Here is a 9,017-nt window from a genome sequence, read left to right as displayed (position 1 = left end):
ATGAACTCATTGAATGGCGGTGCAGGCTCGAAGGGTCGAATGGCCTACCCCTGCACCTATTTTCTATGTTTTTAAGAACTAACCAACTCACCCACACCCGCACGATCGACAAGGGAGCAAAAAGCCCCAGATCGTCTCACCTTGTAAATAAGTGTGCTATTGATTTCATGGGGGAGTGATGTTATGTATTTGACCCCTTGCAACCTGTATTACATTACCACCAGAGGGCCTACCTGTTGGAGTCCCAAGGGATCCCAGCATCCCTTGGGAGCACGGTATATAAGCAGGCCACCCACGTGGTACCTGCACTCCGGAGTCTCATTAAAGGAGCTAAGGTCACACTTGCTCATTGTACACAGTACTCAGTTAAATCTTTTATTATGAGCTTATCAATACGTAATTAGAAAATTTGTTAATTTGTGATCCAATGACAACTGTCGTTTCTTTGGATTTGGATCTAACATTTGTTTTATGAGGGCACGTTTTACAATTTGTACAGTGTGCTCTGCTGCACCATTCGAAGTAGGGTGGTACGGTGGAACCTTGGTATGTTTCACACCATTTTTGCTGTGAGCTGTGCAAATTCTTCTGAATGAAATTATGGTCCATTATCCGAAACAATTTCTTCTGGGAGGCCAAATGAAGAAAATAAACTTTGCAAAATGTCTAATGCTTTACTTGTTATTTTCCACATTGGAAACACCTCTACTCACTTTGAATGGTTATCAATCACAATGAACAATTGTTGTCCTTTTAGCTCAGCAAAATCAATATGTAGCCTTTGCCGCACCCTGGGAGGCCATTTCCATGGCTGTAATGGTACTGCTGGTGGTTGCTTGCTTACCGATTGACATGTCGTACACTGACTCACGATGTACTTTATCAAGACCTGGCCACCATAAATAACTGCGTGCAAAACTCTTGGTCAAGCACATTCCCTGGTCATGGAGGTCTCCTAATAATTTGGACCTAAATTTATTTGGTAGAACCAATCTTGCACCCCACATGATACAATCTTTATCGACTGATAACTCATTCCGACAAATGAAGAATGGATGAATATCTTTGTCTGTTACCTGGTTTGGCCATCCATTTGCAATATAATCATACAACTTTGACATCACTGGGTCACATTTGGTTGCTCTACCAAATTCTTCAACTGTGACTGGCAGTTCTTCAATGTATGAAAAATAGAACACTTCTTCCCTATCGGGTGTAACTTGTGATGGGGAAGGCAATCTAGACATAGCATCAGCATTACTGTGATCAGCTGATCGTCTGTATTCAATATCATATGTATATGCTGACAAAATCAAAGCCCATCTCTGCATTCAGGATGTAGCTAATGTTGGGACTGGGGACTTTGGATGGAGAATTGCTGTTAGGGGTTTATGGTCCGTAACGATGGTAAACTTATGACCATACAAGTATTTGTGAAACTTCTTGACCCCAAAAATTAATGTCAAAGCTTCCCTTTCAATTTGCGCATAATAACTCTCACTGGCACTGAGAGTATGTGAAGCAAAAGCAATTGGTCTCTCCTCCCCACTACGTAATGCATGAGAGATCACTGCCCCAACTCCATACGGAGAGGCATCACATGCTATCTAAATCTCCTAAGATATGTCATAGTGAACTAACATGGTGCTCTCCACCAATTTGCTTTTACACTCCTTAAATGCTGTATCGCATTCTTTTGACCACTTCCAATGGACCTGTTTTTTTAATAGTTCATTCAGTGGATGTAATACTGTAGCCAAATTTGGTAGGAACTTCCCATAATAGTTCAAAGGACCCAAAAATGATCAAAGTTTAGTGACATTCCTGGGAGTGGATGCATTTCTAATTGCATCCAGTTTTCCCATGGTTGGATGTAAACCATCTTTGTCTACTCTGTACCCAAAGTACTCCACTGAGTTTTGAAATAACTCACACTTACGAGCAGACACTCGTACTCTGTGCTTCTCCAGACGTTCGAGGACTTCATTCAATATGTTATTATGAATTTGCTTATTTGGTGCTGAAATTAGTATGCCATCTAAATAACATACTACCTCTTCAATACCTTGCAAAATCTGGTTCATCACCCCTTGAAACATGGCAGGGGCAGAAGACACTCCAAACGGTAGCCTATTAAATTGATATAGGCCTAGATGAGTATTTATAGTCAAACATGACTTGGACTCCTCATCTAATTCAAGCTGTAAGTAGGCATTCATAAGATCCAGTTTTGAGAAAATCTGACCACCTGTCAGTGTTGTGAACAAATTTTCTATATTTGGCAATGTATTGGGGACATTACCTTCTAGAACCTGGTTTACAGTTACTTTATAATCTCCACACAATCTTACATTTGCATCAAACTTCGGTACAACAACAATGGGTGTAGCCCAATTACATCGATCTATCTTAGAAATAATGTTCTCAGTCTCTAGTCTTTTGAGATCTTGCTCAACTTTTTCCTTGAGTTCATATGGTCTGGAACGTGGCTTACAGTAAACCGATCTAGCATCCTTCTGTACCCTGACACTCGCCTTGAATCTTTGGACTGGACTGCCTGTTTCGCAGAACACTTACATATAACTCTTGATAACATCATCCGTTGATGCAAATCTCGTTTCAACACGAAAAATCTCACTCCAATCCAGCTTCAGTGATCTCAACCAATTTCTTCCTAGTAAGGCAGGCTTGTCTCCTTTCACTACTATTAGAGGCAAGTTCTGAAATTGATCTTTATATTTCACTGGTACGGTGATATGACCTACCACAGGAATGTTCTCTCCCGAGTAGCCTCGCTGCTCCATCTTGGATTTCTCCAATGGGAAATCACGCAATTTGTCGAGGTATAGTGACTCCGGTACTACACTCACGGATGCACCAGTGTCGATTTCCATTGGTATCTTGAATCCCGCAACATCTGTGTGGATGTTGATACTTTTTGAATCGCTGTCCGTTAACCTCGTGCTCCTGATGACGTGTAACTCTGACATCTCCACGTCCTGTTGTTCTTATTCCATGCTATGTAGTCTCTGGGGATTTCTACTCATAGCTTTGAAAGCTGGACTCATAGCTTTGAAAGCTGGTTTGCCCTTCAGTCGGCATGCCTTTGCAAGATGCCCCGTCTTTCTGCAGAAGAAACACTCTGCCTTCTCATATGGACAACTTTGAGCAATATGTTGTCCTGGGCATCGATAGCATGACTTTGGTGCTTTGTTACAATTTCCAGTTTCTGAGACTTTGGGCCCCCACCGCCTTTTACTTTGAATCTGCATGCGATTCACCTCGGTTGACTGACGACTGTAATTATTATGAAATTCTCCGGAATATTGGTCGGCCATGCCCATCGACCTCGCTGTCTGACAAGCGATATCAACAGTCAAGTCAGGCATTGTCAATAACTTTCTTCTGATCGCATCATTTTTCATCCAAACAAAACGATCTCGCAATGCTCGGTTTTGAAAGTTCCCGAAATTACAGTGAATAGATAGCTTTTTTAATGCTACAATCTTCTCACTGATATTTTCATCAGTCTTTTGATTCCGTATTCTGAAACGATAGCTTTCAGCAATTTCTAACGGTTTGAGGTTCTAGTGCTGCTACAGCTTCATTAAAATCTCTTTAAGCGTTGTGTCCTTTGGCTCGTCAGGCACAAGGAGATTTATCAGCATTTCATGCAATTGCGGACTCGCTTCAGGTAAGAAAATCGCTCTCTTACATTCCAACACAGCCCAGTTCTGATCAGTATTCTCTGGAACTTCGATTGTATTATTTGCTATGAAATACATTTCTAGCCGGTCCACAGATGTCTTAAACCTTTCCTAGTGGCGTTTATATTCACCTAAGTGTCCCATTATTGCTATGGGTGCCGCCATTTTGTCTCTGTAGTGCAGAAAGTGTGCTGGAATGTGTCCATCACGAATTACCTTTGAGAAGGTGATGGTGAGCTGCCTTCTTGAACTGTTGTAGTCCTTGTGGTGAATGTACTCCCACAGTGCTGTTAGGGGAGGATTTTGACCCAGTGACGATGAAGGAACGGCGATATATTTCCAACTTAGGATGGTATGTAACTTGGAGGGGAACTTGCAGGTGATGGTGTTCCCATGCGTCCGCTGCCCTTATCCTTCTAGGTGGTAGAGATTGTGGGTTTGAGAGGTGCTGCCGAAGAAGCCTTGGCGAGTTGCTGCAGTGCATCTTGCAGATGGTACACCAGTGGTGGAGGGAGTGAATGATGAAGGTGGTGGATGGGGTGCCAATCAAGCGGGCTGCTTTGTCCTGAATGGTGTTGAGTTTCTTGAGCGTTTTTGTAGCATGCAGAAAGCAAGCACAGGCAGTGGAAGGAACGTGCGGCAAACGAGATTCCCCACCCACCCTTTCCTTCAACGACTCTCTGTGACAGAGACTGTAATTCCTGTATTGGACTGTTCATGTCACCTAAGAACTCACTTTTAGAGTGGAAGCAAGTCTTCCTCAATTTTGAGGGACTGCCTATGATAACTCACCCAGGCAAGTGGCGAGTATTCCATCACACTCCTAACTTGTGCCTTGTAGATAGTGGAAAAGATTTGGGGAGTCAGGAGGTGAGACACTCAGAGCAGACCCAGCCTCTGATCTGCTCTTGTTACCACAGTATTTATGTGGCTGGTCCAGTTAAGTTTCAGGTCAATGACCCCCAGGATGTTGATGGTGGGGTATCGGTGATGGTAATGCCATTGAATATCAAGGGGAGGTGGTTAGGCTCGTCTGCCATCCAGCCATCTGTGAAGTTATTTAAAACACACATCATAGCAACGCATTTTAAGGACACAATTTATATGAACCCAAAACACTTCAGGACCAGACTATTGCTCCAATTGCCTCCTCATCACAACTACTACAAGTAGACTCAATATTGAAAATAATAATTACAACTTCACAAAGCCACACCTACTACATACTCAAAAACTAAAGATTAATATTTTTTTCAAAATTAGACAGCCCCACAAAAGCAAGGCCTCAAAAACTTAATTAAAACTCTGAATGCTGCTCGCCACAGAAATTTTTAGTAAAAGACAAAAGACTTATACAATCTGAAGAAAAAACAGAATGTATGAACCAATCCTGCGTCCCTTCGCACGCAAGCGGCGACTTGTCTCTTTAACCTTGTGCTGAGCGACTAGAATTAATATCCAGAGAGAATATATTACCACAGATCGGTACAGCTTGAGGAAAATTAACTGCAATCTTCAATTTCTGTGAAAACCATGGTCAGACTTGACATTTATTTTGCTTGTTTGCAAAGTACTATACAGATTATTATGGGTATGTAAATGAGCTCTGGGCTTTGTGTGGATTGGGTTTACAGTGACGTGGCAAATTTTTACTTCAACAACAACTTGCATTTATACTTCGGTACAAGTTTACTTAATATTTTTATTCTCTCCGAATTTAAGTTCAAAAATTTTGATTGGCACAGTTTCTGCTAGTGAGAAAACTTTTTTTTTAGTTCATATAGTAAACCATTACTTCATTGGCTGTAAAGCACTTTGAGATGTGTGGTGATCGTGAAAGGCGCGATATAAATGTAAGTCTTTCTTTTCATTAATACAATGAGTGCAGACACAAAGCTCAGAGCTATGGTGCACAGTTGTGTCATCCATGGCTCAGTTAGTAGACTCTCATCTCTGAATCAGGTGTTGTGGGTTCAACACCACAAAATTCTAGGCTGCCACTCCAGTCCAATACTGATGGAATGCTGCACTGTCAGAGATGCCATTTATTGGATGAATGATAACCAAGGGCTTTCTGCTTTCTCTCGTGAACGTAATAGATCCCATGGCACTATTTTAAAGAGGAGCTCAGGAGTTCTCCCCAGTGTCCTTCCTTGCCAACATTTATCCCTCAACCAATATCACTAAAAACACATTATTTGGTCATATCACGTTGCTGTTTGTGGAAGCTTCTGTATGCAAATTTTTTAAAAATTTGTTCCGGGATGTGGGCATCGCTGGCAAGGCCAGCATTTTTTGTCCATCACGAATTACCTTTGAAAAGGTAATGTTGAGCTGCCTTCTTGAACTGTTGTAGTCCTTGTGGTGAATGTTGTATATGCAGACTATGGATATACTCTCTTTGTAGTCACTGTGTGGTTGCATAAGATGGAGACTTTTACCTGATGTACTGTCAATAAGGTTTACACTGTGTATATACATGTCGGCACCATTAGAGGGTGCAACTGGTGGAGACCGGGAGTTTCCTGCCCTGGTGGCAGGGCTCGGTATAAAAGGCTGCACACCATGCTTGTGCCTCACTCTGGAGTTCAGAATAAAGGACCAAGGTCACAACAGTTTGAGTGCAAAACATCGCCTTGTGAAGTCGTCCATAAGTACATTACAGACATAACAGTGAAGGTACTCCCACAGTGCTGTTAGGGAAGGATTTCCAAGATTTTGACCCAGTGACGATGAAGGAACGGCTATATATTTCCAACTTAGATGATGTGTAACTTGGAGGGGAACTTGCAGGTGATGGAGCTCCCATGCGTCCGCTGCTCTTGTCCTTCTAGGTGGTAGAGATCATGGGTTTGATAGGTGCTGCCGAAGAAGCTTTGGCAAGTTGATGCAGTGCATCTTGCAGATGGTACACACTGCATCCACGGTGCGCCGGTGGTGGAGGGAGTGAATGTTGAAGGTGGTAGATGGGGTGCCAATCAAGCGGGCTGCTTTGTTCTGGATGGTGTTGAGCTTCTTGAGTGTTGTGGCAGTTGCACTCATCCAGGCAAGTGGAGAGTATTGCATCACACTCCTAACTTATGCCGAGTAGATGGTAGAAAGGCTTTGGGGAGTCAGGAGGTGAGACACTCAGAGCAGACCCAGCCTCTGACCCGCTCTTGTTATCACAGTATTTAGAAGAACATAAGAACATAAGAAATAGGAGCAGGAGTAGGCCATACAGCCCCTCCAGCCTGCTCCGCCATTCAATAAGATCATGGCTGATCTGATCATGGACTCAGCTCCACCTCCCTGCCCGCTCCCCATAACCCCTTATCCCCTTATCGTTTAAGAAACTGTCTATTTCTGTCTTAAATTTATTCAATGCCCCAGTTTCCACAGCTCTCTGAGGCAGCGAATTCCACAGATTTACAATCCTCTGAGAGAAGAAATTTCTCCTCATCTCAATTTTAAATGGGCGGGCCTTTATTCTAAGATCATACTCTCTAGTTCTAGTCTCCCCCATCCGTGGAAATATCACTTCTGCATCCACCTTGTCAAGCCCCTTCATAATCTTAGACTGTTCAATAAGATCAATTCTTCTGAATTCCAATGAGTATAGGCCCAACCTACTCAACCTTTCCTCATAAGTCAACCCCCTCATCCCCGGAATCAACCGAGTGAACCTTCTCTGAACTGCCTCCAAACAAAGTAAGTATATCCTTTGGTAAATATGGAAACCAAAACTGCTTGCAGCATTCCAGGTGTGGCCTCACCAATACCCTGTTTAGCTGTAGCAGGACTTCCTTTTTTTTAATCAAAAATACACTTTATTCATATAAAATTTTCACATTGGAAAATAGTTCAGTACCTTGCGGTCAGCAATTCCATACAATTCGTTTGGATGCTGACAGCAGTTCCATACAATGCACTAGGTTGCATTTCATTTCAAGGCACAGTTTAGTACATTCTGTAAATCACATTACATGTATTACTGTGCAAATAAGGGTATTACATGGAGCAGATGGGAACAGGTTTACATTACATTGCAGGATACATTTCAACACCGATCACGAATCACGTTACATGTAACACTATGCAGATGAAATCAGTACATGGAACGGATGGGGATACATTTACATTTTTTTACAAGTTATTAAACTGTGCAGATACTTTCATTACACATGGCAGAGCACAGGTGTTTTTCATAAGAACATAAGAACATAAGAATTAGGAACAGGAGTAGGCCATCTAGTCCCTCGAGCCTGCTCCGCCATTCAATAAGATCATGGCTGATCTGGCCGTGGACTCAGCTCCATTTACCCGCCCTCTCCCCGTAACCCTTAATTCCCTTATTGGTTAAAAATCTATCTATCTGTGACTTGAATACATTCAATGAGCTAGCCTCAACTGCTTCCGTGGGCAGAGAATTCCACAGATTCACAACCCTCTGGGAGAAGAAATTCCTTCTCAACTCGGTTTTAAATTGGCTCCCCCGTATTTTGAGGCTGTGCCCCCTAGTTCTAGCCTCCCCGACCAGTGGAAACAACCTCTCTGCCTCTATCTTGTCTATCCCTTTCATGATTTTAAATGTTTCTATAAGATCACCCCTTATCCTTCTGAACTCCAACGAGTAAAGACCCAGTCTACTCAATCTATCATCATAAGGTAACTCCCTCATCTCCGGAATCAGCCTAGTGAATCGTCTCAGTACCCCCTCCAAAGCCAGTATATCCTTCCTTAAGTAAGGTGACCAAAACTGCACACAGTACTCCAGGTGCAGCCTTACCAATACCCTATACAGTTGCAGCAGGACCTCCCTGCTTTTGTACTCCATCCCTCTCGCAATGAAGGCCAACATTCCATTCGCCTTCCTGATTACCTGCTGCACCCGCAAACTAACTTTTTGGGATTCATGCACAAGGACCCCCAGGTCCCTCTGCACCTCAGCATGTTGTAACTTCTCCCCATTCAAATAATATTCCCTTTTACTGTTTTTTTTCCCAAGGTGGATGACCTCACACTTTCCGACATTGTATTCCATCTGCCAAACCTTTGCCCATTCGCTTAACCTATCCAAATCTCTTTGCAGCTTCTCTGTGTCCTCTACACAACCCGCTTTCCCACTAATCTTTGTGTCATCTGCAAATTTTGTTACACTACACTCTGTCCCCTCTTCCAGGTCATCTATGTATATTGTAAACAGTTGTGGTCCCAGCACCGATCCCTGTGGCACACCACTAACCACCGATTTCCAACCCGAAAAGGACCCATTTATCCCGACTCTCTGCTTTCTGTTCGCCAGCCAATTCTCTATCCATGCTAATACAT

General features: G+C 42.8%; 1 non-coding gene across 1 annotated transcript; it reads right to left on the bottom strand.

The window, feature by feature from the left end:
• Nucleotides 1-4,973: 4,973 nt before the first annotated feature.
• On the bottom strand, nt 4,974-5,086 carry LOC139274482 (U5 spliceosomal RNA). Its single transcript, XR_011595539.1, has one exon. It is a non-coding gene; the product is annotated as a U5 spliceosomal RNA (small nuclear RNA).
• Nucleotides 5,087-9,017: the final 3,931 nt, after the last annotated feature.

The sequence above is a fragment of the Pristiophorus japonicus genome, chromosome 9, assembly GCF_044704955.1.
Source record: "Pristiophorus japonicus isolate sPriJap1 chromosome 9, sPriJap1.hap1, whole genome shotgun sequence".
Classification (NCBI taxonomy): Eukaryota; Metazoa; Chordata; class Chondrichthyes; family Pristiophoridae; genus Pristiophorus; species Pristiophorus japonicus.
The sequence above is the reverse complement of the archived record's forward strand: the minus strand, read 5'-3'. Positions and strand labels throughout refer to the sequence as shown.